Raw genomic sequence first — 9,693 nt, forward strand, 5'->3', positions numbered from 1 at the left:
AGTGATGTACACTCTAGCAGGAGCAGGGCTGTCTCATCAACTTGTTCATTTAATGAAATTCTGATATGACTGTGAGTCTACATGAGGAGTTTGAGATACTTATGATATGTTAATGCTGCTGCAATATTAATGACTAGTAAGGACAATGTAAGTAACTTTCCTAAGAGCAACAAGAACCACTAAACTGTCAGCAAAGATTGCCATTCTCTCTTTGTAATCCCAATGCCAAATCGAATGCAGTGTGGAGGGCTCAAGCTTTGGCTATAAAGATCATATAGCACCAATGTATAGTTTAAGTCGGATAAATATTATTAATGCTGGGCAACTGGGTGTCTTTGAGGTTTCCATTGCTTAGGAGCCATTTGTTCCAAGACTTGCATACTTTCATTAAAACATATCTCACTAAGTAACTGGAGGAAAAGTTTTTGTCTGGAATATCAACCTTGAGGTGATGGGTGATAGAGGATTGCAATTCCTCCAGGGTGAAAGGAAAGATTCCTTTCCAACAAATTTGCTGTTCTGGGTAAAGGAATTCTGGAAAACTTTATTTACTTGAAGCTTCCTATTCTTTAAATGTTGTTTCTAAATCATATAGCACATTGATAATTCAAGGACTTATCATACATGAATGCCCTTGCCAATAGTATATTGCAGAGCCTCTAAATTTGTCCACTGCAAGATAAATAAAGGAGAAACCATAATGCCAAATGTTTAAGGTCACAAAGCTTGCCTCTATAAAAAAGAACTATGATTGGGATTGAAGGAATGCTAGATGGTATACTATGCTAAGCATGGTCTATAGAAAATGAAGGTGAGGCAGAAGTGTAGTACTATATGCAATCAGTGAGGTAACCTTACAGAGCTGTATGTGAGGATGGCCAATTGCTTGGTTACACTATTGGCAATTGCTGACACCTGGAACACTCCACGTGGCCAGCCCATCCTGGCAAAGAGCTAACCCAAGACTAAACTCCCAGTGTTCAGGGAACAAACTGCTTTGCCACTGGGTTCCCCCAATAAATTTTATTGTATAAAATGATGACGCCATATGTCAGTCAAATCATGCTTTGTTTTTAGATGCTTGAATCTTTTCTTCACTGGTTCGCTTCATCCCATTTCATGGTTCCTCCTGTTTGTGCCATAACTGCCAAAACTGTGTTATTATGTTCAGTATTCACATCATATTTGTGCTCTTTTGAACATACTGCCAAGCTTTTTCTAGTGACTCCAATATAATCTTTCGTCACCCCCAATTGTTGATTCTCAAAAGGAATTTTATAGACCTCGGGTTTATCTTGCATTTTTACTTCGTCCTTATCATTCCTTAGCAGTCTGTATATGTTTGACGCTCTTTTATACACCGTTTTTGTGTTTTTATATCTACTTAATTCCTCCATCACTCCCTCCATACTCCTACTGTATGTGAACTTATCCCTCCTATCATCTCGTCTGCTCCTATCATATTGTTTGTAACTCTTGATCAATCCTTCGATTGTTGTTCTGAATCCTAAACCTTTTGCCACTTTCTTAATTATGCCTATCTCCCTAAGTCGATCTTGTACGTTAGTGCAATACAAGAAATTAGGTTTGTGTATTAGAGATAATACTGTAACATAGTTTTGACAGTTATGGCACAAACAGAAGGAGGAAACATGAAATGGGATGAAGCGAGAAGAGTTAAGACGGTCCATTCTCCGACGATTGCGTTGGGTATGGAGAAGATAGAAATATATAAGGGCAGTGGTGATATTCAGCGGGTTCGCACAGGTTCGGCCGAACCCGTTGTTAAAATTTTCAAAGTTTTTCGAACCCGTTGTTAAACACACGTAACATTTCTCAGTGGTTTTGTTTCTTTTAAAAAATATATTTAAAAATACGTATTATACTCTGTAACACTACTAAACTAGAGCCTTATACCCCGTTCGCCATGGTGCAACCTCCATCGACCGTTTCAATCTCGACTGAAACGAGATTTAATCGCGATCGACTCAAGAGAGTTCTTGAAACTAGGTCCAGTCATACGAGAGATCCCACAATCCCACGCGCGCGAGAAAATACAAGATGGCTGCGGAACACGTGTCGGGCTATCGACAGCGAAATAAAAAAGATATTGTATTTCGAGAAACGATGACATCTGTCTATTATTATAATAATACCTAATGATAAAATAAATGATTTAGAAAAGTTTTTTCTTGAGAAAAAGTCACAGGGAAAGCAGTTAACCCCTCGGGACTCTAGCAATTTTTGATATTAATGTAATTAAACATAAAAAATATACTTAAAACTGAAAAAAACGAAAGAAATGCGTTAATTTTGAAGAGAAAGCTTCAGATTTTATTTTCCATTGTTTCGCCTTTCTGCGAAATCTGACGCTGATGAGTCATTGTTTACACAGCTGGATGACCTTGAACACAGCTGGAGTTGGATTTCCCGGGACATTCTCTCAGAAGTCTCGGGAGGCGATGGGTTTATAGTAGGGTGAATACTAGCTGGCCGTATATTTTTAAAAAATTAAAATTTTTATTGCGATTTTCGCCCCCCCCCGACTTAATTAAACTTATAGACTATATAATAAAATATATTAATTAAAAAAATTTTAAAACTATCGGAGGTCGTTTTTGACATTAGAAACTAGCTTTAAATAACTTTACCGAAGAAAAATTTGTGCACTACAACTTTAGAACGATTAATAAAATTTGATATCAAACTCTCATTAAAAAACAATTAAAAAGCAATTAAGCGTGAATCGTGCGTCATTAAAGATAAATTAAAATCGCGATAAAATTCTTTCGCGCGGGAAAAAAATTTGGAGACAAAATACATTCCAAAAATTAAAAAATGTAGAGGGTTCAAACGCTCGAGTTTTATGTAACGCTATGTAAGTTGCCCGAGATATCTCGGGATTGGGGCTTTAAGGGAAACTTTTCTGTTAGCGAACCCTTTGTTGAATATTTCGAATATCACCACTGTATAAGAGTAAAGTGAACAATAATTGCTTAAATGATTGAATGAAGTAAAAATAATGATGAATGTCTTTCTAAGTGAGAAAGTTGCAGTAAAGTTCAAAATACACACACATATCTCAGTTAAAATTCAAAACGATATATATATATATATATTGAAAAATTAAACGTATGTACAGTTACAAAGGTTCACAAAACAAACATTTACAAGCTTCGGCGAACTAAGATCCAACGTGAGTTCCCTTCAAACGTCCAAGGCAAACTGAACTTCCTGCCACCACCCAATGCTTTTATATGATTGAAGCAGAATTGGCTTCCACCAATCAGCTCTTAGCAGCTCTAAAAGACGTCCGCCGATGGCGTGATGTCGCTCAACCAATGAGCGGTCGAATCTTTAAAAGTGGTCCGATATCGTATGATCGCCGTTTCTATGGCGACAACCGCCGTTAGTCGAACGGTTGGAAAAACGCGGGAAAATCGTGTGCCAGACGATTTCCACCCCGACAGTCGCTAACTGATAAAACTTTGTATAATTTTAGTAATTGAACGCAGGATGATTGGAGGAAGGGAGGCAGAAAAAGGAAAATTTCCATTTCTGGTGAGTTTATAGGTGTAAACATTTCAGCTCTTGCAACTGTACTTACAAGAAATGTTAATATCATTTAGGTAGCAATATTTAGAAAAGAAAGTTTTAATGGTGCTTTTTTTTTCATCACAACAAATAAGTTTATAGGAGCAGCACACGTTGTAGAAAAGTATGTTTATTTTAATTTTTCATTCGAATTTTTTCGCTTGAATATTATTTGAAATGCGAATGAATATTTTGTCATAAATTTTGATGTAAATGACAGACATGTATTGAATATGATTTAAAATTTAGTAATAAGTAAATTTTTAATTTTTTGTCTTTGAATATAAGTAACTTTATAAATAGGTTGAATTTTTTTTTCTTTAACGTTCGTAAAATAGATCGGGGCAGAAAAAGCTAATCACAACGATAGGATAAGATGGCATATAAGCATAACAATACAATCAAACCTCGGATTTCGAAGGCTACGCTTTTTGAATAATTTATATTAATAAATTATTATCTATATCTACATCTATATATATATAAATGGACATGTATGTCCCTATATTTCACTTTTCCGCCAAAACTACACATCGCACGTGAATGGTGTTTGTATGTGGTAGTGGCCCCAAGTCTCCATTCGTGCACCAGGGGGGTTGCGTCTCGATAGCTATAAGGGTTCAGGAGATATGAGGTTGAAAGTGGCTTTCTATTTCGAATGTTTTGTTCGAATTTGTTCGAATTAAATTCGAACATAAAATTCGAATATTGGTTCGATTATAGAACGATTGTAAACGTTCCAGAAACGTTGAAAATAGTTCGTTTGACTAAACGTAAAAATTCTCTAATTAGTCTGGAAACGGGGGACCTAATTCTTGCATTCTGTGAAAACGGGTAAGATTGGCTATAATGTAATTATCTTAATCTTCACTATCGTTACTTTTTAAAAACCCAGTGAAGCGGGTCCTTGCAGCTAGTATTAATATAAATTTTGAACAAAATTTATGACTTATTTACGCTCGGTTGCCGAACAAGCTACTCGGCAGATCGACAGATGATTAACTTTGTGTTAAAGAAACTCGACGGCTCGACCAATCAGCGGTAGGACTACAGATTGAAAAGTCAGTGGGCCGACTTAGCCTCGCATCATTAGACGTCACGATAGCAATCATCGTTGAAATAACTATTTAAATTAGATTTCCAGTCGCATGCGGAAAAAATACTATTTTCGTTTTCTATACGCGCCGCAGTCGAATATATATTAATTAATAAACGTTAGTTTAAATGACATTTATATAATAGAAAACACGAAACTTTGGTTACTATTGAATACAATAGTAACCAAATAGTTATTAGCTTAAATTTTAAATAACAGAAATAAATTTCTGTTATTTAAAATTTAAGCTAATAACTAGTAAGAATAGACAGAATATATATAAACCAAATCTATATATATAAAACTCAAAGGTGACTGACATAGTGATCTATCAACGCACAGCCCAAACCACTGGACGGATCGGGCTGAAATTTGGCATGCAGGTAGATGTTATGACGTAGGCATCCGCTAAGAAAGGATTTTGATCAATTCTACCCCCAAGGGGATAAAATAGGGGATGAAAGTTTGTATGAAACTTTGTCAATTTTAAACCGATCGGGCTGAGACTTTGCATGCATAAAGCTACTATGACGTAGGCATCCCCTAAGAAAGGATTTTGATAAATTCCACCCCTAAGGGGATAAAATAGGGGATGAAAGTTTGTATAAATCTTCTTAGATTTTCGACTGATTGAACTGAAATTAAAGATTGGAGCTACTATGATGAAGACGTCCGCTTAAATAGGATTTTGATAAATTCAACCCCCATGGGGATAAAATAAGGGATGATGGAGGATGTAAATGTATTAGTTTGAACCTATCAGTACCTAATGGAACGAATAAATTAAGACGAACAAAATAATTTTTAGTTCTAAATGTTGACAATAGATGGCGTTAGTAGTATTTTAAAACGCGCTATCGTTGTGTTTTCACTGAGTTACATATACCCGATGATGAGTGGCCGCCGTATCTAATAGTACATACTATACCTAAATATTTCTAGCGGATTATATTTGACGGGGGTTAATTAGGTATAGTTTTTGCGGGGATTATATTGTACCCTTTGTACATAGTTGTACAAAGAAGTTTTGTAGGCCCTAATTTTTTACACACGCTAAACGAAAGTGAAGCCGCAAAAACTATACCTAATTAATAATAATACTTCTTAACGCGAGCGAAGCCGCGGGCAAAAGCTAGTTATATATAAATGTTAACAGTATACGTATAGTACACTGGCAGAAATTGAAAGTGTTACACCCAGATGGAATTGATACAATTTCACGAAACTTGGTAAACATGTACAGAGGCATATCCAGAAGGAATGAACAGAAAATGAGATGAATTACGCAAACTTTTATTTCTGTTTGGTACATGTTTCTGTAAGAGGTATTCTGGCCACAGTGAGCATGGATACACTCTTGGATCCTTGCAGGCATTGAAACAATAAGTGCTTGAATGTCTTGTTGGGGTATATCTCTCCATGCCTGCACAACTTGTGCAAACAGTTGTTGTACAGTGCACCCTAAATGGCTATGAGACGTAATCCGTCTACCCATGGCATCCCAGACATGCTCTATAGGAGATAAATCTGGAGACTGGCGGGCCAATCCATGATTGCGACACTTTGCAAGGCCTGTCATGGGATGGCAGTAGCATGAGGGTAATTTTTTGTTGGAAGATACCGTTTTGAGTGGCGTTCACGAAAGGTATGACTACTGGATGGATCACCCTGTCCACATGCTGGCAGGCGATCATTGTGCCTTCAACAACCACCAACTTTGTCCTGCTGTCGTAACTGATTGTCCCCAAACCATGGCACCAGGAGTTGGACCTGAGTGGCATTCTGAAATCACAGCAGGATGGGCTCTTTCTCCAGCACACTGGCGGGCATGTTGCCGACTATCACATTGGCCTAAACAGAATCGGGATTCATCACTAAACACAACTGACTCTATTCATGTGTCCAGTTACGTCTAGCAGCACACCACGTTAGCCGTTGTTGGCGATGAAATCTGGTTAAGGGAACACATTGCATGGGAGGTCCAAAATCTCAGCCCAGCATCAAGCAATCAGTTTACAATTGTCCGTGGGGCGACTCTGGCAGTAACTACGGCCAGTCCTTCAGGCAATTTCACGATATGATGCTCCCATTTCTGACATCCCAATTATCCAACCTCAGGCTAACTGTAATGATTTCAAACCGGTAAAATTACCCGCTTGCGATATTATAATTTGCATTTGTTTACCTTTCATTCATCAACCATTAAAGAGGATGTAGATTTATAAGCAAATTCAGAAAGGAGCTGGACTTATCTGCACTATTCTTAGTGGCTTGACTCGAAAAAAGCCACAACTTTTCTACAACCTTACACAGAATTTTTTACGAAGGTTGTAAAACATTCATCACGTCATACTGTTTTCTCTCTGCACCCCTCAAAAGATCCGTGAATTTTTTATTCTATGCATATACTACAAAATGTAGATGTGTTTAAATTAAGCTGTTTACTAATAAAGTTTATTTGTAATTTCTTTAATTCAGCCTGCGATTTCCATTCTCTATTGGCTGTTTAACAATCAAATCCGCAGCTTAACAAATATTTAAGCAATAAACTAATTGGCTGCAATAAATTATAATTGTATCATGAGATAACTATTTTCAACAATTAGCATATGTATTTTCATCATTTCAGTAGCAACTAATTCGAATATATGAAATACTTTCAAACGGCTATACCAAAGCTTTAAAAATATATTTTGCTTTGTCACTATATGTAAAATTTCCTCAAAAATTAAATATTTCGGCAATGCATATATTTTTATTATTAATGTTTACTCGAGGAAGCGAATATTATCAGAAATTATTTTATTTAAATATAATTATTATTTTACTTTTGTAGTTTTAAAATTCAACACTAACCAGTACACTTGTTAAAGATCTTCCTTGTGTTTTTTATAATACTCTGTAAATGCAGAGGAGAATGGAAATAAATCGGGTGAGTTGAAAACTGTAATTTATTTATTATAATTAGCGATTAATTATAACAATTTCGTTATTTTTATAAAAATTATAAAAAGAATGATTGGTGGATTTCCGATTATCCATTTATGGTAAATCAAATACCAAACATTTTAATTTATATCGCTTGAAGTAAAAGTAGTAATCTTTTATTTTCAGGTGGTCCTTTTCCTTAACTAAAATTCAACATGAATAGCACGTTTATTGGAACTTTCACATTAATTACAACAAGAACTGTGTTGAAAGCTGCTCACGTAACAAATTCGTAATTAATACGTTACCCTGACAGATGTAAACTTAAATTTCTAAGAAGAACTTATTATAAAATCTCACATTTCTTTATTAATTTTTATTATAATTATTCATATAGTCATGCTTCTGAACGTTTGGTTGGGATGCAGATNTATTAGAATTATTCATATAGTCATGCTTCTGAACGTTTGGTTGGGATGCAGATAAGTTCTCGGGACAAACAATACGTAAGATTTTGAATACCCCCTTTTTGTTTAAATTAATTTTAACCAAAATAATGATATCGAAAGTAATATTTTATAATTTTGATGAAAAACTTTATTTTCAGAAAAGAAGTAAACCGTTAAACCACACTTCCTGTCCAAGTTGAACATCCTTTCTCTAAAAATTTAGTCACCAAACTGAGAGTCAACCCTTCTGAATTTCCCCACTCATCCTGTTCATGTGGAAAAATACTACACTCTAATTGGAAGAAATCTGCGAAAAATAGAATTCTTTCTTATTATTCGGGGAATGCACCAAAACTTCTCAAAGTAGAAGGACGTATTCCTACGAGTCTCCCAACAGCCAACACCGAAAATCTACGAAAGATCCGTCATCATTTCTACAAGCTGCAAGCCGTTTTATCAAGTGCCATCCTAAATTCCCAAGAATGAAGTAAGATACCAGATCTTTTTTATGTCTAATATTCACCCTTTTTCCTATTCGACATGCTTACGTTCCTCATACACAAAATTCCGTGGTTACGCGTGTTAATCCGCGTTAAAATACGATTAATTGGTGTCGGGAACCCTGACGTGTGACACGATTGAGAAATCATTGTCTCCACCTTTCTACTAGCAACTTAAATCCGTCCACACTCAATATTTTCTTGTAGAAAAGCCTTCCTTATAGACAAACGAGAACTGATCTACCGATTAAGTGGGATACTATCTCTGTATCCCCCGCTAAATCTCACAAATATATTTTTCAAATAAGATTGAGCATCCGAACTACACAGAAGAATCCTCTCAAAATGACATTGCACTGTTAATAATACAAAATGATACTTCTGAATTCAATAAATTTAAATTTCTACCAAATGTCCAATTAATCGCTTTGCAAAGTGACAATAAAGAAACTTTAGAAAGGGCATCAATGGTTGGATGGGGAAGAATTGGACGAGCTAAGTACACATTTGAATTTTCCATCATGTTTCAATGATGATATTTATATATAAAATTAACAGAAGCAGTATACATTATTTAAGTTGTCAAAATTTTAATTTTGTAAATTTTGTCATAAATTGCATAGTTAGATTTATGGAATTTCAGTGTTTCTATGTGACAAAATGTCATTTTCTTCGATTTCATTCACTTCTATACAGTGGTGATATTCAAAATATTTAACAAAGGGTTCGCTAACAGAAAATTTTTCCTTAATTTTTTTTTGCTCAAATGGTGCATCGGAAGGCTCTAGTTTAGTAGCGTTGCAGAGTATAATACGTATATTTTAATATATTTTTTAAAAGAATCAAAACCATTGAGAAATGTTACATGTGTTTAACAAGGTTCGGAAAACTTTGAAAATGTTAACAACGGGTTCGGCCAAACCTGTGCGAACCCGCTGAATATCACCACTGCTTTAACCTAATCACTATTTGGAAGGAAAGAGTTATAATAATAATTCATGAGCAAGAAATAGTTTGGTTTAATTTAAGGTCTAAATTAAAGCCGTTCTCTATATTTAATAAAACCTTCATTCTATTAATCAATTTTCTAACACTGTTCGAATTTTCACATATATATTATTAAATA

General features: G+C 35.2%; 1 long non-coding RNA gene across 1 annotated transcript; it reads left to right on the plus strand.

Moving 5' to 3' along the window:
- Window positions 1-3,424: 3,424 nt before the first annotated feature.
- LOC111614542 lies at window positions 3,425-9,365 on the plus strand. Its single transcript, XR_002754950.1, has 6 exons — window positions 3,425-3,561; window positions 3,630-3,718; window positions 7,527-7,622; window positions 7,805-7,936; window positions 8,070-8,124; window positions 8,226-9,365. It is a non-coding gene; the product is annotated as an uncharacterized LOC111614542 (long non-coding RNA).
- Window positions 9,366-9,693: the final 328 nt, after the last annotated feature.

Source organism: Centruroides sculpturatus, unplaced genomic scaffold (assembly GCF_000671375.1).
Source record: "Centruroides sculpturatus isolate CEXI.00-Female unplaced genomic scaffold, Cexi_2.0 scaffold2219, whole genome shotgun sequence".
In the NCBI taxonomy this organism is placed as follows: Eukaryota; Metazoa; Arthropoda; class Arachnida; order Scorpiones; family Buthidae; genus Centruroides; species Centruroides sculpturatus.